The 22,757-nt window shown below is 51.7% G+C and overlaps 1 long non-coding RNA gene across 1 annotated transcript; it reads left to right on the top strand.

The window, feature by feature from the left end:
- Positions 1-12,624: 12,624 nt before the first annotated feature.
- Positions 12,625-19,409, top strand: LOC121350434. The gene is made up of 3 exons (XR_005954668.1): positions 12,625-12,720; positions 16,639-16,747; positions 19,273-19,409. It is a non-coding gene; the product is annotated as an uncharacterized LOC121350434 (long non-coding RNA).
- Positions 19,410-22,757: the final 3,348 nt, after the last annotated feature.

Genomic DNA, 22,757 nt, shown 5'->3' with positions numbered 1-22,757 from the left:
ATGCCAGTGCTTGAATCAGCAATGCATTGTGGCTATTGCAAAAATGTGTAGCACAGCAATATCACAATCAAATGTATGCTCAGACACGTGCCAGGAGGCAGCAGCAGTTCACAGCCCGTCAAATGCCTTGGCTTTGCCTTCCTTAAGAAGCGTTTCTCACACCAGAAAATGCAATTACTGCTCCACTGTGCCTCCCCACATGGAGATCCAAAATGCTTCAGGAAATGAAGCAACCTATCAATAGTTTATCTATTGCAGATGAGACATCTACAGATAAGGATCAGTGTAACCCAGCCATTGATTTTAGGATTGTCAGTCCTCCAAGGACTGTGGCAAATCTATACCTCGTCCCTGAGTGGCAGGGTTTGCTTTTGGATTTGTGATTTTATTGGGGAAACCGTGGAAGAGTCAATGCAAGCAGAGAGAGCTTTGCTGCTGCCCAGCTGGGCAGGCTCGGGTCCATGTGTAGGTCCTTCCAAACCCAACTGTGCTGCACACCACTAATTAGCAGCCAGACAATTGCAGACACACCAACGTTTTATTTTTTTTCCCCTAAGACAAGAAAAGGCAAACAGCTTCAATATTTACAAGCTTTCCTGCTTTGCTCCAAATTTTCCTTGCTTTGGAGTCCACTTATATTGCACAAGCTTAGCTACCATTCCTGGTAGGGTTTGGTGACCTGGGGATGTGAAGGAAGAATTTGGCTCTCAGTGCCAATCAGTAAATCTTGTTTGTAAGAATGGACATACAGAAAAATTCCTGTCCTGATGGATCTTTATCTGAAATTTACATGTGTGCCTTATCCCTTTGACATGCTTGCCCCAAAGCAGGTTATAAACAGATAAATGTGCCCTTGTAACAAAAAGGGAGATTCTATTTCTGAGAGACACAGAAATCTGAGGGGTCGTGTCTGTAGGTGTGTGAATGCACACATTTAGGGTCCTTCAAATGTACACAGCCACACAGTGTTTGATGTAACTCCTCTTCAATGCACTGCAAATCTTTACCAGCAAAGGTTTGCAACTCGCTGGCTAAGAACAACTGGGTTATTTGCTGAAGAAAATAGGGAGAAATTCCTAATAATAATTCACATTTCTCAGTTTTTAACTAAAAAAAATTTGGAGTATAAAGAAATGTTCATATTTCAGCTAGTCTATAAGATTTAATGCACACACAGACCAGGGAGGTATTTGGGTATTACATGGAAAACCATGTAATAGATATGAACTGGTATTACTGGGAATTCCCAGAAAAACCCTGAATATTGTCATCAGGGTCTATTTCTGTCATCCCAAATGACACAGCAGCTTCAAGCTTTCCCCACTTATTATAAGAAGAATGTATCAGTATATATTCTTCTTTTACCCAAATGTTCTGTTCCCAAACCCAGCTGGAAATAACCTGCTGGTGGAGGTGCAGAACGGGCAGATTTCCAGTCTCCAAATAAAGCCTGTGGGATCTGACCAGCCACTGATGAATTTGCTACCACTGAGCAAGTTGTACCCCTAAACAAAAAAAGACTCCCATAAACATCTAACAGGGGCTGAACTACAAAATATTACACCTTAAAAACGTGGCATGGCCATGCCCAGGAAAGTAATTGTCAGCACTTTTTGGAAGTGTTAAATTTGCTTCTGTTCTGCTTGGAGTGAGTATTTTCTCACCCTTTGTTTGCTATGGCAATATGTAATCCAGACAACCTGCCTCTAAAACTGGAGAAAAACCACAATATTCCATCCAGATACATTTTAAAAATGTGGTTTTGTGTGGTAGACTTACAGGAGGATTTTCTGATCCCTAGACTGACCTGCAGGGCTGGGCTTGGCTGCTGAGAATCACAAAGACATTCCCAAGTCACGACCCTCCACAGACAGCATCAGCTCAGAGAAATGCTGAGGAATAAGCTCCAAAAACGTTATTGCATCTACTCCACACCTCCGGAACTGTGAGTTTATGCTCCATCACTGCTGCATGAGACAGGATTCTCACGTGGATAGCGACGGCGCTGCGAGAGGCGCTGTTAAAGACACAGAATCCTCACACACTTCAGCTGCTCTCTGCTTCTATCCCCTACCAAAGCACCAGGCAGAAACCCAGAAACACAACACTAATTCAGAAAACTGCACATTCTCTGCGCTAAACAGCCGTAAGGACTCACATTTTTCAAGAACTATTTTAGGCCGTAACAGGGAGAAAAATGTGCTTAGTATAGATGGCAAAAGAAGAACAGAAAGAAAACCTGTGGTGTTCAGCTATCGACATAAACATCACCATGCACTGTGTGAGCTGTGGTTTCAGCCCAGTGACCACATCACGTGGAGCTGGGAATTTGTCCATCCCATCAGACCTATGAAAGCCAGGGCTGTATGTATGGCTTTAGCTTTATATCTGGCAAGCCTTGCAGCTCAGAGTAAAGCACGCCTCACTTGCTTACTTGCTGTGTAAACAAGTGCAGACCGCGTCACCAAAAAGGCTCTGAGATTTACCCAGCAGATCAGGGGAACATCTGTAGTCTTTCACATATTTCACAAAGAAACATTTGTTTGGTAACATGTTGCATCCTTCCTGAATGGAGACACATGGGGCCATGGGCAGAGCAATTGAATCACACAGAAATTATTATTAAAAATCTAGGTTCTATTTTTGCACTGTCTATATAGCATATAAATGTGTTCTGGATTTAGGCCTATTTAAATATGTATTTTATATATGTGTAATATAAATATAGGTATAAATATGTGTTACTAATATATTTAAATAAATCCATATCCCATATTGCATCTGGTCTAAAAGCACTATTGCAATTCGGGGCAGGAGGGTTTTTCAGTTATATGTAAATATGTTCAAAAAGTTCTATATAAATAAGCAGTAAGATCTTTTCAGGAGTATCTGTAATCTTACATTCACCCATCACCTTATACAGGTTTTCCTGGATAACATATGGAATTTTTAAACCTGAAATTATTCTCTTTTCAAATAATGGGATTTTGTCATCAGGGTCACTTCCAGGAAGTGGGAGGTGATAGCAAAACACTAAAATTACAAATAGAGGAGCGTTATGTTTGCTCATTTTGAAATGAAATGAGAATGTAGGAGCTGTGCCCATGGTGTGGCCATACCTACTGACACTGGGCAATCCTAAATCCCAGCAGTGTTACTGGGAACCTTGAGTTGGCTGCTTGAGAGCCATTCAGAGAACTCTGTCCAAATAACTCCCTGCCTGACACCAGGGCCACGAGAATCTGCTCCCTTTCCTCCACCCCACACAGGAGGAGAGCCAGCAGTGGGTAAGGAAATGGGTTAGACACCCATGGGGCTGGCACGCCTCAGAAGGAAAGAAATGTGGCACTGTGAAGAGAGGGTGTGTGAAAGTGTGAGCGCACAGCTGGGGTGGGGTGCACGGACCTGGCCTTGGGCTGTGCCCTGCCCAGCTGAGCAGAGGCACACTGGAAAGCAAGGAAGAGCATCCCTGCTCGTGTCTGTGTGTGGGAGGGAGGGCAGAGATGTGCTACAACCCCTCGCGTGCTCAGCCTGACCTTTGGGGTGGCCCGGCTGCTGCCCCCGTGGTCACTGGGGTTTCAGGGTGCAGCGCACGGGGAGCCCCAGCAGCCTCACCCCCAAGGTCTCCCATGTCCAGTCTCACCTTCAAGAGACAATGAAAGTGTCTCATGCTCAGGAGCTGCCTGGATATATTTTTTTTTGTGCTTTTTCCACAGAGGTGGAGCTGGGAGAGGGGAAGACGAACCGTCCCAACTTAATTTCTTTTTAATGGTCTGATGGAGCGTCTGACATGTGAATCCTCACTGTCCCTGCTCCCCAATACGACTTCAATGACTGCTTTCAACAAACAGACTCCCCCAGACAGGGAAATTCTGTTACCTTGCCCAAACCTGCTCAAATACTTTGAGCTCCCAGTTATACATTTAGCACAGGATTTTGGCAAAATGCAGGACAGGCGCATACTTTGAACTGGATGCAGACTTAAAAAACAGTAATCTTGATCTCTTGTTCATCAGTGATGTCTTTATCCACTGAACCAGAACAGGGTTTGCAAAAAACCCAGTCTCTTGATCCCCTCCCAGTGTGCCAGCCAGGTCATTTTAAGGGTTCCTACTCCTGTATTCCTGCAGCCCCACAAGACGCATTTTAAGTAGCATATCCAGAGCCATCAGTGACCACAGATTAGCAGGGCGATATTCCCCCTGGAAATCTTTGAGCCTGCGCTGCCTCCCCTCATTACAGAGGCTCTGCATTGCTTTGCATAAGCCCCACTTGGGGTCTGGGAGCTTTGCCCCGAGCAGATCCCGGGCAGAGCGGGATGCTCATTCCCAGCGCCTGGCGGGGCAGGGGAGCCCTGCCGCGGTGCCCCGAGCTCCCCAGGCCAGGCCTGGCTGCCAGGGCAGGGTGGGCTCCAGCCCGGGGCACGGGGGCTCTGCTTCGTGTGGCTTCACCAGTCCTGACTGGGAATTAAAAGCCCGTCCCCCTCCCAGTCTTCAGGGGTGAAATTCAGCTGCTCCAATGCTCGATAATTAACAAGTTCTGTCGCTCCCCTTGCTGTTGCACTAGCTGTGGTATTTTTAAAGCTTTTTATTAAAAATTAATTTCTTTATTTTGTTGGAGACCCATCACTCAGTCACGTGGCTCCCTGTCATGTTTCTATCCTTCCTACTCATATTCGAGTTATGCCATCAAGCTAATATATTGTGACTGCTCTTCTCTCTTGTGACAAAGCCTTGCAGCTGCCTCCAAATCAATAGATGTCAAAGAAATATGAAAACAATCATGACAGAGAACTTAAATCCTGGCTAGAGTCTGCATAATAAAAAATGTGCTTCTGTTCTCAAGGCAGCGGATTAATTTATCCTAAAGTTTAGTCAAATTTTATTCCGGTACCTTTTTCCCAGCAGATAGAGCTACATCTGTTGGGTTTGTAATGTAATTTGTAATTACTGCCCTTCATGTGGTCCAATGCCTTGAACCATCTTTAATTAAAAGCATAATTAAGGGAAGATCTAAAGGAAGACAATTACCAGATGGTCTTTTTTTTAGAAACTGTTAGTTGCATTGAGGATGTACCCCGCTCCATCCCTGGCTTGGATTAAAAGGCAGGCTGCCTCCTGCACAATCTGCGAGGTGAGAGGCTGCAAGGGGGCTCGGGCATCCCGGGCAGCAGCACAGCCAGCAACTGCCACAGAGGCTGGGGACAGCCGGGGGGACACTGGGGGACCGTGGGGCACAGGACCGCCCTGGCCCCATCACATTTCCCTGAGTGGGGGAGCCCTGGTGCCCTCCTGCAGCCCAAAGCTCCGGCAAAAACACTTCAGTCAGACCCCCGGCATCACTAAGACACCCTACAGCTTCTGGGAAATATTTTTTTTCTGGTGAAAATAGCAAGAAAACACAATGACAATAATAATTGTGATATCAAAATGCTAGCAATATAATAATAATAATAACAATACTAGTAATACTAGTAATAGTAATAGTAGAAGTGGTAATAATAATAATAATAATAATAATAATAATAATAATATTTTTAAACCCACAGGGACTGGGTCCCAGAACAGTTTCCAAAAATGAATGATCACTGCTGCCCCGGGTGAGCCAGACCATGGTGCCTGCCCAGCCCCCATTGCCGGAGGTGGTTGTGGGAGGGGGTAGTTGGCCAAAATCTCCTCTCAGGCTGCAGCACCCACCCCGGCCTGGCTGGACTTAGTTTGGGGATTCTTCCCCAACCTCTCGGGATATTTCCTTCCAGAAGATTCCCCCCACCCACATCTGGAAGTTCCAGAGACCATTACTAAAGGAGAAAGGGCGGGAGGAGATGGGAAATAACCCCGAAAATATGAATAATGCAACAAAGCGCAGAATTATGTGCGAGCACAAAATTTCTAGGGGAAGCTAGGCATAAAAAAGTGGGGTGGGGGGGAGAGAAAAAGAAAAGGGAAACCTCGAGCAGTGTGCAATGGAAATTAAATTTTTGCTGCATTACTAAGATTTCATTATTTGACCGTTCTTACTCAAAGTAAGGCAGCGATGAATTGTAATCATTTCAATTATCTTCAAGATACTTTCTTTAGGACACAAGTTGTCAAAGATAAAAAAGTACATTCTTGCTGCTCCGTGGGTCCATTTTCCAGACGGTTTGTCGCTCTTGCTGCATGATTTAGCCGGGGCTCTTTTGCATACTGCGGCTCTCCCTCCCTCCTTCCCTCCCGCACGCCCTCCGCGGGGCGCGGAGCCGCTCCCTCCGTGCGCGGGGCTCCGCACCCGCGGAGCCGCCGGGGCTCGCCCTGCCCCAGCTCCCGCTTCGCCGCCATCCTCTTGGATTAACTTCACGCGGGAGGTTTTGGTTGGTTGGCTTCGCCACTTCTCCCCTCTCATTTTCGCGGCTCTCTCCCCGTCTCGCTCTCCGCCCCGTGGAATATTTCCTGAGCCATTCGTCTGAATAAAGCAATAAATGCGGGGCGGGCGGCCCCGCACCTCGCCCTGCCGCGGGGCAGCCCGGGCGGGAGCCGGCCCCATCCCCATCCTACAAGCAGCCCTACAAATCCTGTTCTCTGCCTGCTGATAGGGGTTGATTTGCAAGTGAGAGCTGTTCTCCGCTCAGGTCTCTTTAAGCGCAAACCAAATAACATTTAAATGCCTTTTTACTGCCGGGGCATTATTTATTTAAGTGGCCGTCGGAAATCACGGCAACGCAGTTCCCGTTCCTCCCGGAATATTGTCCTCGCCGGTTTATTAGAGCGACTGGTTTAAAAGAGGCTCTTTCGGAATAAAAGGGTGCCTTTCTCCCCATTATTCATATCTGGGGAGTCCCAGGCCTTCAGTACATTAAAAAAGCTTCAAAAGGACAATTCGCCATCCACAGATACTATATTTGTGAAATGTCCTTTTGTCGAAGCTTTTAACACCTTCTTATAAGGAATCATTTGTTCTTTTCTCTTTAATTTTGATAGACAATTAGCCATCAAATATACACCAGTTGACTGTAACCGAGCATTAAACTAGCCTTTATTTAACGCTAATTTAGCATAGCTGCTTTGTTTGACTTTGCCATACAAGAACCAGGTTTTGTAGGCAAAAAAAAAAAAAAAAAAAAAAAAAGGTGTAATTTTATGTGGGGCTTCATTTATTTTGGCCCTCTACACAGCAAGCCCTCTACTCTTTGTAACCCATTCTGCTGGGCAGAAACACCATTTCGGAGTGCCTAGCACCTGGAGTCTGGAAAAAAAATTAGCATTGATATAGATTTAGTTGAAATGTAATCTCTTAAATCTGTCCAAGATTCGGGGAGATAATTACACTTTCACTGAATTGACAGAGGTCAGCGTCTCTGTGGACCTGAGGAGTTGATTTACTAACAATAGTGTTACATAAAAAATGGTGTTTGAGATTATAATGTTAATAGATGCAGTCACTGGGGAAAGCAGGCAGGCTACAACTAATTCGATGGAACTTGGGTTTTGCGTTACGAGGATTCAAATCACTTGCAGCATTTAATTTAGAGGAATGAGTTTGAGTAATTACAGCAAATGGAAAGGTCGCCTTGGAATATTAGTTATTTTTTCCCAAGTTGCGACTCGGGGTTTTGGGGGGAAAGTCCTTTTTCTCCGCGCCAGGCGATGGCCGGGAAAGCCGCGGTGCTACATCCCCTGCCCTTCGACTGTCGGTCACCTCGAACCCAGCAAAATCCCGCTCGGACCAAAGAAACGGGGGTGGAAAAATATTTGTCTAAGAGTCGGAGTCGCCCCTCGAGTGGGACCCGACGGTTTTCAGCTAGAGCAGGAGTTTTGTTCTGCTCCCGAGGGACGCTCCCTGTGCCCGGCCAGGTCAGCATCTCCTCGGACGCAGCGCACCACGACACGGGGGAAAACGCTCCTCAGTTTCGTTTGCATTTTGGGGGGTCACCACAGGAGCGGGGGCCGTGCTCAGGTGAGCTCGCTCCCGCCTCCCTCTTTTTTCACCCAGTAATGACCTGGCGGGGACCGGACGGCCCAAAGCCGAGCACTGCCCCAGCGGGTCACGCTGGAAAAGCCAGCCCGGACTCAAGCCCCTGTGCCACGATGTGCTCCGTGTGTCGTGCCTCTTCACCCACCACCATCCCGCAGGGGACCTTTCCCACCTCGGCGGGACCTCAGCTTCGCTCCCGCTGGGACGCACGGCCCTGCTGCGGTCACGAGTGGCCGCAGGGAGCCGGGTGGCCCTCGGGGCAGCGGGGCTGGTGCCGCCGGTGGGTCTGTGTGTCGCGGCCCGTGTCCCTCGGGGGTCCCGCGGGGGCCGCCTCCTCCCCGTTCGCCGGGATCCCTGCAGACCCGACGGCCGCGGAGGCGGGAGCGCTGCCCGGCCCGGCCCGCAGCGGGAGCGCGGCGCTGCGCGGGCGCGGAGGGGCGCGGAGGGGCCGCCTGCTCCGCGTCCATCCCGCGCAGCGGATCGCCGCCGGGAGCCGCAAATCCCGAGCGCTTCCCTGGAGGACACGCCGCCGCTGCATCCCGGCCCGATGGACGGCGCTCCGTCCCTGGCGAGCCCGGAGCGCCTCCGCGGGATGCGCTACCTGCGCTGGGACCCCGCTTAGCCCCTCCGCGCCCCGGTCCGCGCTGGGAACCCCCGCGGGCTCGGCCCCGCTGCCCCGGCAGAGCCGTGCCCGCGGGCAGGGGCGGCTCCCGGGGCTCCGCGCAGCGCCGGCAGCCGGGGCAGCGGCGGCTCCGCAGCCTCCGCCGCCCTCCGTCCCTGCCTGTTTATGTTTTAAGTCCACCCGATCTTATATGTAACAGCAATATATATGTTAATTGAAAACTTCTGAATTTAAAAAGGTTGTGACAAGTTATAATTTGTCTTGTCAATGTCTGGAATCCTTGTTTAGCTCTTTAGTTGTGTCTGCTGTTCGTGCCTGTCAGATAACAGCTTGCCTAACACGCTGCCTTCCTCTCTTATGGCACGGAAATGACAAATGTGCTGTTTTATCCATACAATTTATTTCATTATTGTTGCCAGCACGAAGCATCACAATCAATCATAAGGAAGTCCAGTTGGCAGGTGTCAATCTTGGTATGTTTTTGTACGTCTCAGTCCATATTTAATCCAATTACAAGGGTCATGGAGTAAGTGCAAATCCCCTTGTTGCAACTCACGTCTTATTCAAGATTTAAAGTAAAAAGTCAACTTGATCACATGGGCGCTTTGGGGGTCCTCCGATACCTTTTGATATGTGGTGTCCCCCCCTCCCATATTATGCAGAGATAGCGTTTTATCAAAGAGTTATTGCGGGTCGGTTGGGGTTTGGGGATTCTTTTTTTTTTCCCTGAGTGTTTGTGTGCAAATGAAGTATCTTGTTATTTTGCTAAAGAAGAGGGAGGTTTTAATGATGGGAGATCTTTCCGCTCATTGCCCTTTCAAATACAATTGTAGATCGAACTCAGCCTTGTCACGTTGAGGAAAAGTGAATTTCTAACATCCAGGACGTGCCTGTCGACTTTCAGCGAATTGCATCCAATCACCCCCAGGGAATTCAGCTAATGTCTCAGTCTAAACCGGGATGAGGGGAGAAAAACAAATCAAACATTGTCCGGAGTCACGCTTATTATGAAAATGTTTTAAAGGATAGAGAAGGGGAATAATTCGAGACAGTCCAGAATAAAGTTTTCGACAAATTAATAGCATTAGGAGTCTTCGGGGAAAAAAAAAAAAAAGAAATACAAGGAGAGAAAGGGAGAGGGGAGAAAACCCAGCTACAAAGTTAAGGTATAAAGAAATGATTTATGGCTATACGTTTCTCTTTTTTAAAGCAAGAAGCATTTTTTTAACCTGGATATTTTTGTTTGTTTTTCGGATGAGAAACAAGGTTACGGCATTGAAAATAATAGTCTTATTACACAGTCTGCTACGGTGGGATTCTTCGCGACGGGAAATGTTATCTTTCTGCTAAATTTCTGTCTTTAGGACGCTTCAGTTCACAGAAGTTTCTTGCAGCATCTTAAATGAGAGCCCCCAAACACGCACTCCCGCGCTCTAATCCCGCTTGTTATAGCAAGTTTCCAGCTCGCCAGGGTTCGCAGACCGGGGTGCCCGTGTCAGCCGGCTCAGCCCGCTCTGGGCGAGTGCTCCCAGGAAGGGTGGGTGCAATCGTTTACCAGGTCGCAGGAGAGCCTCGCAGGCTGCCAGCCGCGCCACAGCCGGAAAGCTCTCCCAACTTTACGTGGCAGCACACAAAAAGCCATTTCAATAATAACTCAGGTATTTTTTATTCGAAGAGATGGAGCTGTTCAGTTTCTATCAAACTGCGAGAATTCTGAGCCGACAGGACGAGAGAATTAAAAAAAAAAAAAAATAAAAAAAACAACAAAATCAACCAACAATACAAAACAAGAGCAAAATTACATTTCTGCACCAAGGTTTAAACGTAATCCTGGGGGCAAAAGAGAAATGTTAGACAAGCAAAGAAAAGTGTGGGGGAAATAAAAAGAAAGTATTTAAAAGCACATACCTTGGACAAGGGTAAAATATCCCAGCTACAATGCTAGTCAAGTACGTCTTGCCTTGAAAGCCAAAATCACGTTTCTATCGTAATATTTTTCCTGTTCTAGGACTTTTCCTTTGGTTTTTACCGTTTATTGTAACTAGTCTTGGACCCTGCAGCCTGTGCAATGCCACAGTAAACAAATTGTTCTGATGTGCTTATTATTATTGCTCAAGTTCTGCTTGGATAGAGAATTAAAGCTCATTATTACAGTGTGTGTTGAGAATTGCTCAATCTATGTGAACACGGGGGTTTGGGGCATCCTCGGGAAAAAAAAAAAAAAAAAAAAAAAAAAAAAAAAAAAGAAAGAAGAAAAGAAAAAAAGAAAAAGCCCACAACTTCGGAACGTAGTGTAAATCAAATATGTATAACGCTTATAAATTTGTAACACGTTGCCATGCCCCTGCTCCTATCCCCTGCCCGGCGCGGCGACTCCCGCACCGACCCCGCTTCCCTCCGCGCCCGCGGGGCTCCGCTCCGCGCTGCACCGCGGAGCCGCGTCCCTCCTCCGCGGCTCAGCAAAGGTCGCGGACCCGACCGCGACAGGAGCAAAAAACCAGCGGGGACACGCACAGGCGTGGGGGGGACACTTTGTGGCCCCGTTTCACCGGCACCGCTGCCTGCCCGAGCCTCCCCGGCTGCGCGGCGGGCCGCGGGGGCTCCGCACGGCTGCGCGGCGGGGTTATTACAATTTTAATTTTTTTTTCTTTTTAGGCGACCTCTCGACCGAATACGGACTCTGCTCCCAACGCTCCCCCACCTTCCTGCCTCTCTTTCTTCTTTCTCTTCAATCCCCCCCCCCCCCCCCCCCCCCCCTCCTTTTTTTTTTTTTTTTTTTTTTTTTTTTTTTTTTTTTTTTTAGGAGATAAAAAGGCAAACAGAGCGCTCTGGCGCTGGCGAGGGGCTGTTTGCCTGCCTCCGCCGAGGCCTGGCCAAGCAGACTTGGCTTCACGCCTGAGCAGTTTCTGGAGAGCGGCGCGCTGGAGAGCAGGGGAGGCAGCACCTGGCCCTGCTTTAGGAGCCATCTCCTTTTATTGACAGCCAGATAAGCAGGCGGGAGCCGTGGTGTTTCCAACGCTTCCCTGGAGGACCCTGCCGGGTTGCAGGGAGCCGCAAGCCCCTTAATGGCAGCGGCTCCAAACGCGCCGCGAAACCCCTTCCTGGCAGCGCCCGCGGGGCCGTCGCTACCTGCCAACGCGCGGGACTTGCGCGGCCGCCTAAGGGACAGGGTCACCCCGCATCTCAGCCGGATCCCTGCCCCGGATCCCTCAGCACCGGAGCAGCTCTCCCTGCACCCCCGGCACAGCCTCCTCCTAATGGACCCCGCAGCCCCCGCCCCAGCCCGGTTCGGGCGGCAGGCTCATGAAACATTTAAGTGCAGTTCAATAAAACTATCGGCTGCGGGGGGGCCTCTTTGCCGATGAATTATTTACCCTGACAAGTGTGTGCAAATAGCGGCCTCTCCCTCCCGCTCTAATGGGAGCGGGCGCGCACGGGGAGCCCGGGCAGGGCCCGCGGAGGTGCCAGGGCGCGGGCAGGCTGCGGGTGCGCGGCCCCCTTCCGCCTGGCAGCACCCCACTCCCGCAGCAGAGCCGAGGGCTTGGGGGCCACGGCATCCCCGAGGAGCCACTGGGCTGCGGCAGGTTTTGGGGGCCTCCTTTTCCCAGTGCAAGACTGTCCTTCATGCGGAGAGCGTTTCGAAGGGGAAGAAGCCAAACCTCAGCCTAAAACTCGGCCAGGGAGGCCGGGGATAAACTGGGGCTGGGCTGGGGCGAGCCGTCGGGCCGTAGCCCCCGTTTGCAGGGAGACGGTGGGAAGATGCAGCGACCCCGCCGCTGCCCGAGGGTGCCCCGGTCCAAGGGAGTCCCGTCCCGCGGCCGAGCCCCGGGTGGGGCGGGGCGGGGCCGGGCCTGGCCGTGCCGTGCCCGCCGACGGGGCGGGCGGTGTCCGGGCTCGTGTCGCCTAAAATGTCTCATTAGCTAACTACTGTCCGCCGTGACGTCACCGGGGCGGCCCAGCCAATGGGGGAGGCGCTGGCGTGGATATTAAGGGAAAGTTAGTGCAAAGGCAGCACCCCTCTTTTGCTGTCATTGACATTTAAACTGTGTGGCAGGTTCTCGCGTGGAAATTGGCCACCGGAGCCGCCAGGTACCTCCTCCCGGCCGCGGGACCGCCGCGCCCGGAGCCTCCGCTCCCGCTGACAGGTAACGAGTCCGCACGCCCCCGGCCGCTCGCCCCGGCCACGGGCCGCTCCCGACGGGAGGGGTCGGGGTGCCCGGCACCCCCACCCCGCGGGGGGAAGGCGAGGGGAGCGGGCCGGAGCCCCGCACAACAGGTGGGGTGGGAGGGAGCGGCTCCGGCCGCTGCCCGCCCGTCGGAGGGGGCGCCCCGGGGAGGAGGGGGCGGCCGGCGCTGGAGCCGCTTCCCAAACTTCCCCCGCGCGGGCGGCGCGGCCCCCTCCCCTTCCCCCCCCGCCCCGTGACCCGGGCCCCGCTCCCTCGCCGTGACCCGTCTCGGGTGGCGGGGGCAGCCGCGGGTTACCGCGCCCCTCGGAGCGCCCCGCTCGGCCCCCGGTGGACGGGACGGGAGCGGGGCGCGGAGGGCCCGGCCCGCACGGCCCCGAGCAGAGGAGGGCCGGCGGTGGGGCTGCGGGAGGGAGCCCCGGGGGGGGCCCTGGCCCTCCGAGCTGCCGTCGGGGGCCGCTTCCCCTCCGCTCTTGGCCGCCGAAAGCAGGCGGCTCGCCGGTCGCCCGAGACGCTCGGTTGCCCCGCTCGGGTTGGAAAGGTCCGGTCGCCCAGAGGCGACCGCCGCTCGGCGCCCAAACTCAGGCTGGCCTTCCCAGCCCTGGGTGCCTCTGCTAAATCAGGGCGTCGGTGGGAAACAGAGGTACCCTGGAAAGGCCGCTCTTCCTCCGAAATAACGCTAAACAAAATAACAAAACCTAAAACACCGCTTACCTGTCTTCGAGCATCTCCAAATACTCCTTATGGTGCGTTAGCGGGAACGCTCCCTGTGATGCTTCACTATAATATACCGGTAAATGGACATTCTCCTTCAGTAATAAATCAAACACCATCTATCTCAGATCCTCCTCCCTAATTAGAGATGTTTATTGGAGATGGTGTTTATCCAGCTGTCATGCCGAGAAAAAGCTGTGACATAATTACCTCTGACCAGATAGTCTTTTATATGCATATCTCGCTGACATATAAAGGAATCGGATTGCATTAAAAAATGACAAGATCAAATGTTGATTTTAGCCGATTTAATAATATTTCTGGTCATTAAATTAATTGAAATCCAACTTTCAGGCTCTCCAAATTTTGAATCTCGCTATTTAAACTTTTTTGTTATTATTATTTTTAACAATTAAATGAGAGGTTCTACCAAAAGGATGGGCAGAGGGAAATATGCCCTGCAAACTTGCCGCAATAAATCAAATACTCCAGCTAAAAGAAAAAGAGCCCTCGACCCCTCAGCCTAATAACACAATTGACGTGAATACGAGGAGTTTCTCTCTCGGTTGCTCGTGGTTTGCCGATGGGGGTTTTGCTGCTGTTTCGGGAGGCCAGGAGGGTCCGAGATGGGAGAGAGGCGAGAGCGGGACACCTCCTTAACGCGTTCTTTTTAACCCCCGCGCCTCGGCGGGGCCGGCGATGCTGCTTCCTCTGCTCTCCTGGCTTTGGCAGCACCAGCGGAGCCATCTGCGCGGGGCTGCGAGCGAGCCCTGATAAGCTCCGAATTACTGTGTAATTGAAAATATATTTTTGGGAAAGGCCGGTTTTACAAATATCAAGGGTGTAGGCTTTTGATCCTTTCTGCTGCCTGTGTTCTCCAGTTGCTAATAAAACTCGCATTGAGCTCCTTAGTGGCTTGATTAACAGGCAGATTAACTGTTACTGGGGTTTTGAACAGCTTGTCCCAATCAATAGCATTTAAAAAGCCCGTCAGGATGCGCTAAGCTTTCACCCCCCCGTTCTTTTCTGAAGGCTTTTCGAGCGGGTCTGCTTGCATGACACTTTTCCCATATTTATAATCAAAGGCTTTCTCGTACGGAGGGATGTGTGTCCGTCTTCCAGTTTCAGAGCGACTTCGGCGAGGTCCAGAAAGCCTTTTTTTAATCCTGCCATGCGGAGCTGTGCCTCGTGCAAAAGGCCAACATCAAAGAGGTTAAATCGATTCCAAACTTTTTGCGGATTGTTTATAAACTAGAAAAGCTCCACTTAACTCAGTGTCCTGCGCATTATAGGTTTCAAACACTGTCTCTACATATACAAATAGGCATTAAGTGTCCTGGAGGCAAAAGCATTGTAGTCTAAGACGTCAGGATTTGTGTATCTCTTCAGTTTTAGACCGAACTGGACAAGAGGACTTTAAGCATTTTTCTGGGTATTAAAAAAGGTAGTTTGCAGCCCAGATATTAATACAACGAGACGATACTGGAGTTTCTAACTCAGCACTTTCTGCTTTCGACACCTAACAAAATACGAAAGGGAAGCGAATGCTGCTGTTTGACACAAATCAATACCCAGGCATGAGATCATATTTAAAAAGTGAAAATTATTTTAATTAGGAAAAACAAACAAAAAAGGCGCGTCTTGCCACGTATAATAGTTACTTACCTTTGGTTTTTAAACCATTTTTATATTAGCCCATTTTTTTTCTTTTTGTTTGGACCAGTTAAGAGTGGGGGGAAAAAGTGGAGGGAGGAAAAAAAAACCAAAAAAAACCAACAAAAAAAAAAAAAAAAAAAAAAACAAACCCAAGTCAGACGCAGGAAAAAATGCTAGTTACATTAATCCCGTGCGGATTTTAAAGTAGAAATCTTCAAAGAGTGCCTAAGTCCATGCCGAGAGCCAGGGCCGGGGCCGCGGGGTCCCACGGCCGAGGGGTCCCACGGCACAGCCCTCGCCCAGGGAAGGGGAAAAGGGGAAAAGGGGGGCGGTGTGCGCCTGCAGGAGGGCAGGGCTTTGGGGCGAGGGGAACGCCGAGCGCCCCATAGCAGTGCTGCTCCTCTCCCCCAGTTACAAAGGCGAGCGGAGTCGTTTTAGAAGTGGAAAATTCACTTTAAAAAAATAAAAGAAAAAAGAAAAAGAAAGGGAAAAAATAAGGAAAAGGAAGAAAAGAAAAAAAAAAAAAAAAAAAAAAAAAAAAAAAAAAGGAAAACCAGGCCGGCCGGGCAGGGAGGGAGAGCGGCGAGTGGCAATCTGCTAGATGGAAAAAGGAAAAAGAAAAAGCACAGCGTTTCCTTGGGAGGTATCCAGGCACGGCAGTCCCGGCAGGTCCCGCTGCCCCCGCCGGGAGCGGGACGGAGGGCCGGGCGGGCCGGGCGCTGCGGCGGGGAGCGGGCCCGGAGCGGGGAGCGGAGGTAAAATGGCGGCGGGCCCGTGGGGCTCCGCGCTGGGACAGCCCCGACCCGGCGGGACCCGGCGGGACAAGACGGGGCGGGCAGGCGGCCCCGCTGCCAGCCCAGCCCGGCTCGGCCCGGCCCGCTCCGCTGCTCTTTCTTCCTCCCAACTTTGGCTCGGAGCTCCCCGCGCCCCCCCGCACCCCGCCGTGACGTCACCGCCTCACCCCTGCCCTCCCCTCCCCGCACAGGGAGGGATTCTTTTTTTTTTTTCTTTTTTTCCTTTTTTTTTTTTTTTTTTTTTTTTTTTTTTTTCGGATGGGTGGGGGCGTTAAAAGTTTTTTTGGGGGGAGGGAACACAAAGCCCGCGGCGCCCGAGGGGGAAATAGCAACAAGATTACGGCTGCTTTATTCTGGCGAGGAGGCGTAAGAAGGTGCTAATCCAAGGGATGGCTAATTGAGAGCTTGTAAAAATGATATTTGCCTGCAATTTCGGACAAAGTGGTTTTTCTCTTTTCCTCCTTTAACGCCCTGTGGACAAGAGTTAAAAAAAAAAATCTCTTATTTGCTAGAGAGGGAGTGCAACAGGGAAAAGAAAGAAAAAAAAACTACAACAACACCCGAAAGAGGAGGATAAAAAAAAAATAAATCAAAAGCCACGGACACGACTGACTTCACTCCAGAAAAAGGACTAGATCCCAGCTTTTAACATCCCTTTGGATCCTCCGAGATTGGTGCGAGCATACAAACCGCAGCCCCTTTCTCTCGCCCGCAGGATGCGTGCGGCGGGACACCCGGCCTCGGCCAGCGGCAACTAGGAGGGGACCGGCTGTTCTGCGGGACGGCTCGCCGGGACTGCCCCAGCCTGGAGGGCAGGCACACAGGTTCGTGCTTCATTTTGGACTTTGTTTCTCTTCTCTTTTGCCGCTCTGAATTTTTTTTCTCGGCTCCCCTGGAAGGATGTCTGGCCGCGGGCAGGTTAACTTGGAGGATGTTACTTCAGAAAGTTTTGGGGAGGACGAGAGGAGCTGGGGGCTGCCGGGTGAGGGAGGTGCTTGCCCGAGGCCCTGGTGTTGGCAGAGCCCCCTTCGGGGTGCCCCGAGCCCCACGACCGGGCTGCCCTTACCTTCAGGGGGGGATCCCGTCACACCCAAACGCTCCCGTGCGTCCATGGCGATATCCGGCTCCATTTCTACACAAACGCGCGGCTCGGGGCAGAACTCCAAAGGAGACAAGCCCCGCAGGCTGCCCTGGGCCTGAGCAGGGCGGCAGAGCCCCTCGCTGCTGCAGGTGGGGCCGGCTGCATGGCGGGGCAGGAGCGCGGCCGCTCTCCCTTCCCCGCCTCCTCGGAGGAAAGGCTGCGCCCGGGCTGCGGGAAGGGCCGGGGCACGGTGCCCACCGCAGCCCGGGCCTCGCCAGCGGGCGCGGAGCGGGGCGCTCACCGCGGCACCCCGGCCTCGGGGGAAGGGAAGGGTAGGGAGCGGCCGAGGCACAGGCAGCAGTCTCTTAAGAGCCCATTTTGTGCTATTAGGGAGCGGTGGCAGCTTCTCGGCGGGACAGGGGATGACAGTGCATGACGGCCGAGCAGCCCATTATCCCGCTCCCATTGAGGCGCCCTTTCACTCACATGCAAACTCCTTGGCAGAGTCGTTTGTCTCCTCATTGTACTTTATTTAAGAATGCAATGGTTGTCAGGGCTCTTATTCAATTTCAAGATACTTTATTGATGAGCTTTGACTTTTAGCACTTTTCACATGTCAAGAGAAGTCAAGTGTATGCGGCTACGACTTCATTTTATGCTTTGCGCGTTCATACTCTCCACTTTCCGCGGTGGCTCTTGGAATTTCTTTTTCCTGTCTCTTCTCCTTCTTCCCTTTCTTTTCCCCAAGCCTTTTTTTTTCTTTTTTTTTTTTTTTAATTGTTTTTCCCGATCGGCCTCGGGGGAAGGGAAGGGTAGGGAGCGGCCGAGGCACAGGCAGCAGTCTCTTAAGAGCCCATTTTGTGCTATTAGGGAGCGGTGGCAGCTTCTCGGCGGGACAGGGGATGACAGTGCATGACGGCCGAGCAGCCCATTATCCCGCTCCCATTGAGGCGCCCTTTCACTCACATGCAAACTCCTTGGCAGAGTCGTTTGTCTCCTCATTGTACTTTATTTAAGAATGCAATGGTTGTCAGGGCTCTTATTCAATTTCAAGATACTTTATTGATGAGCTTTGACTTTTAGCACTTTTCACATGTCAAGAGAAGTCAAGTGTATGCGGCTACGACTTCATTTTATGCTTTGCGCGTTCATACTCTCCACTTTCCGCGGTGGCTCTTGGAATTTCTTTTTCCTGTCTCTTCTCCTTCTTCCCTTTCTTTTCCCCAAGCCTTTTTTTTTCTTTTTTTTTTTTTTAATTGTTTTTCCCGATGCAGACCCCCCTTCCCCCTCCCCCCGGAGCACTCGCCATAACCGATTGGGACACCCTGAGCTCGGACTGGTGCTCCCAGTGTAACCTTAAATGCATGCGCTGAGGGGTTGCTTTAGAGTTTACTGAGGTGTGTCTTAATAGTCCGGCATTCAACAAATGTACTTGTGGTGTGTGGTCAGAGCAGCAAAGTCATTTACTTACTTTCCCCCTTGAGTTTCTGGCAGCCAGTGAAGGGGGTTCCTTGCAAAAGCAGAGGGAAGGAGGGGGGAGCCTCTTCGGGCGGGCACAAAGCGGCAGCACTGCCCAGCGCCTGGCTCACCCCTTCTCCAAATCCTCCGTGGGATCTTTAAAAAAAAAAAAAAAAAAAAAAAAAAAAAAAAAAAAAACCGCTCCCCACCGCCTCCTCCGCCATCAGCACCGCGGCCCCCTCCCCCAGCCCGACCTGAGGACGCGGCTGGGAGCGGAGCGGGGCTGGCGGAGCGGCAGGCGGAGCGGAGCGGGGCTGCGGAGCGGAGCGGGGCCGGCGCGGGCAGCGGGCGGCGGCGGCGGCGCCGGGCCCTGCGCATTCATATTCAAACGCCTGGGCCAATTGGGCCGGGGCGGGCGGCGGCGGCCAATGGGCGGCGGGGAGGCGCTGGCGGCGCTTTGCATACGGCGATATTCGGGTGGGAGCGGGCGGCGTTTGCACGGTGCGGAGTGATTAGTGGGTTTGAACCGCCGGCCCCGGCTCCGCCGCATTTCCCGCTCGGGTCCGGGCGCAGGGAGGAAGTGTTTTGCTGGAAGATGATGACAGAGGTCAGGCTTCACTAATGGGCCAGTGAAGAGCAGTGGAGGCGAGGCAGAGACCAAGGCACACACACATTAATACACTTGAACCATCACCAATCAGCATAGGTGTGCTCTGCCTCTCTCTCCCCACTTCACTCACACACTCTTTTATCTCTCGCTCTCCAGTCACTGACAGCCCATTTTATTGTCAATCTCTGTCTCCTTCCCAGGAATTCAAGATCACACAACCAGCAGCTTCAGTGGAGAAAAACTATTTTGCTGGCAACTCTTTTTAAAGCACCATCATTTCAAATCAGTGCGCTCTTAAACTATTGACAGGAGCTTTGACAACAAGACAGGATGCCTCATAAAGGTGAGTCTGTTCATTTATTCTCCCAACTTCTCCCTCCTCGCATTTTAATATTTAGGCAGGGCTCTCTCTCTCACCCCCCCTCTCTCTCTCTCTCTCTCTCTCATATTCCCATTTGCATTCCGGAGAGCTAAAGAAAGAAAAAATCAGCCAGGCAGCCCTTAGTCAACAAATGGCACGTGGGAGAAGTTGGTGAGTGTTTGGTAAAGGACTCTTCAGGGCCTTTCACAAGAGCCCTCAATACACAAAGTAAATGGTGTATTTGCTCTGCTCTTTCCCGGCCGGGCAGAGCCTCCCTCTCCCAGCGCCGGGAGCGGGGAAGGAGAGCTGCGTCCTCGGGGAGCTCCGCTCAGCTCCCCTCCGCCGAAGCGCCTGTCTCCCAAATATTTATGTCCTTACCATTTGAATGTTATTTCCCCCTTATCTCCCATTGTCGGACCGGAGCGAACTGTTTAAATGCAAATTGATCTCCCCCCGCTCCCCACCGCCTCCTCCGCCATCAGCACCGCGGCCCCCTCCCCCAGCCCGACCTGAGGACGCGGCTGGGAGCGGAGCGGGGCTGGCGGAGCGGCAGGCGGAGCGGAGCGGGGCTGCGGAGCGGAGCGGGGCCGGCGCGGGCAGCGGGCGGCGGCGGCGGCGCCGGGCCCTGCGCATTCATATTCAAACGCCTGGGCCAATTGGGCCGGGGCGGGCGGCGGCGGCCAATGGGCGGCGGGGAGGCGCTGGCGGCGCTTTGCATACGGCGATATTCGGGTGGGAGCGGGCGGCGTTTGCACGGTGCGGAGTGATTAGTGGGTTTGAACCGCCGGCCCCGGCTCCGCCGCATTTCCCGCTCGGGTCCGGGCGCAGGGAGGAAGTGTTTTGCTGGAAGATGATGACAGAGGTCAGGCTTCACTAATGGGCCAGTGAAGAGCAGTGGAGGCGAGGCAGAGACCAAGGCACACACACATTAATACACTTGAACCATCACCAATCAGCATAGGTGTGCTCTGCCTCTCTCTCCCCACTTCACTCACACACTCTTTTATCTCTCGCTCTCCAGTCACTGACAGCCCATTTTATTGTCAATCTCTGTCTCCTTCCCAGGAATTCAAGATCACACAACCAGCAGCTTCAGTGGAGAAAAACTATTTTGCTGGCAACTCTTTTTAAAGCACCATCATTTCAAATCAGTGCGCTCTTAAACTATTGACAGGAGCTTTGACAACAAGACAGGATGCCTCATAAAGGTGAGTCTGTTCATTTATTCTCCCAACTTCTCCCTCCTCGCATTTTAATATTTAGGCAGGGCTCTCTCTCTCACCCCTCCTCTCTCTCTCTCTCTCTCTCTCATATTCCCATTTGCATTCCGGAGAGCTTCCCAGGGAACTTTCCAGCCCAGGAGCTCACAAACTTTCTGCCTTTCACATAAGCCCGTGTCCTCTGGAAAAGCTAAAGCATCTGACTCGGAAACCAATGCCAACACCAGCAGCAGTAATTCCCACGCAGCGTTTGCTGCTCAGGGAAACCACCAGCGCTGGTGTCTGCGGTGCCGGTGCTGCCGGTGCCCGGCTCGCAGGGGCGGCGGGAGCCGGGCTGGGCTCCGGCCCCACGCCACGCCGCGTGGGAGGGAAGGAAGGAGGGAGGGAGAGAGAGAGAGGGAGGGAAGCGGCGCCTCGTTGCCCCCGGGGCGGCCCCGTCCCCGACTTCTGCTTTGTGTTCTGCGGTCTGGGTTAGGGAAGGCTCTCTCCTGACGGTAGAGAAAAACAGAGGGAGAGCAACCGGGAGAGCTGCGTGGGGAGGAAAAAAAAAAAAATTAAAAAAAAGAACCCATATCCTAGGCCAAGTCAGCTCCCAGGCGCGGTACAGGCGGGGAGCTGAGCGGAGCTGAAGGGCTGTCAGCTTTAATCAGCCACCCGGGGATCCTCCCAACTTGTCCCTAGTGCCGGCAACTTTCCCAGCTCCGGCGCGGGAGAAGCGCCGGGGGCGCGGGGCAGCCCGCACCGGGCACGGCGGGGCCCGCCGGGCGCCCCGTCCCTGCTCGGCACCGGGGCTCGTCGTGCTCCCGCTTTGAGGAATTTTTTTTGCTTCCTTTTTAAATCCATATGTTATATATATATTTCTTTTTTAATTAAAAAACCCTTAACATCTCTTATTTCTACAAGACCCCCTTTGATTCAATCCCTCGCTACAGCAAAGCTTTTATTTTTTTTATTTTTATTTTTAAGAAGTTATAAACTCTTCGCCATGCTAGAAAAAAAAAAATGCTCCAGCGAAGCGCAACAATAAACTTGATTCCATTTTCCCTCGCAAGTGCAATACAAAAAAAAAAAAAAAAAAAAAAAAAAAAAAAAAAAAAAAAAACTTAATTCCTTTTTCCCCCCGAAAGTAAAAAAAAAAAAAAAAAAAAAAAAAAAAAAAAAAAGGAAAAAAAAATTAAAAAATTCTGGGTTTGAATTTAACCTTGTAACGCTTTGCACGGAGGGGTTACATGGGCACGCAGAGCAGGAATAATTTCTGGAAAGTTTAAAAACAAACTTTCTCGAATGATTCAATGTACCTGGCAGAGGTTGTTTTGGAAAATGACAACAACATACTAGAGAAGAAAAGTGAATGCATCTTCTCCATTTTAGGGGCATAAAATAATAAAAGTGGCCCTTGAGAATAAATGTTGATAGCTGCTGACCTTCACCAGCAACTCATGCAAATCGATTGATTTTTATCTTTTTCGCGTTTGCCCCGGGAAGGCGAAACTCGGCCCTTAAAGCCTAACTACGCTTTCACCGGGAGAGGGGGAAAAATGCTTTCTGCCATGAGATTATATGAAGATTTCCAGATTAAGCCCCGAGTTGCGGATTAGGCCTGGCCTAGTAGGACACGGCACATTGCATCCCAGCTCTCGGAGGGATCCGGCCGCGTCCCGCCGGGCTCCGGGAGTCCCGCGGGGCACGGCAGGACGAGGCGAATTCTCTCTCGGGGTGCCGGGCCTGGCCGGGGCTGCCGGGCCGCTGCCTGGAGGCGGTGGCGAGTTGCCGAGCAAACACGCAGCTCCTTGCTCCACGCCTCCTCTTACCTTGCTGAAGACCTTGGTTACCCTCTCCCTCTATTGTAAACCGCTTTCGGCTGTGTTTGGGTTTGTTTTGTTTCGCGGCTTTTTATTTTTTTTCCCCCTCTTTCTCTCCCCCCCCCCCCCTCCCCCGCTTATTTTCTTTTAAACCCACTCAGTATCATTTCTGAGGTCCGTGCGGGCAGAGCTGAGAGCTGGAAGTTTGCTGGTGCCTTTTCGGATGGTTTCTTTCACCCCGTAGGCCCCGCGTTTATGATTTGTGCGTGAAATATGGGAGGAAATAGTGTCTGGAGCGGTGG

Source organism: Pyrgilauda ruficollis, unplaced genomic scaffold, assembly GCF_017590135.1.
Source record: "Pyrgilauda ruficollis isolate IOZ18807 unplaced genomic scaffold, ASM1759013v1 scaffold153, whole genome shotgun sequence".
Lineage (NCBI taxonomy): Eukaryota > Metazoa > Chordata > Aves > Passeriformes > Passeridae > Pyrgilauda > Pyrgilauda ruficollis.
This window is presented reverse-complemented; position numbering and strand designations above follow the sequence as displayed.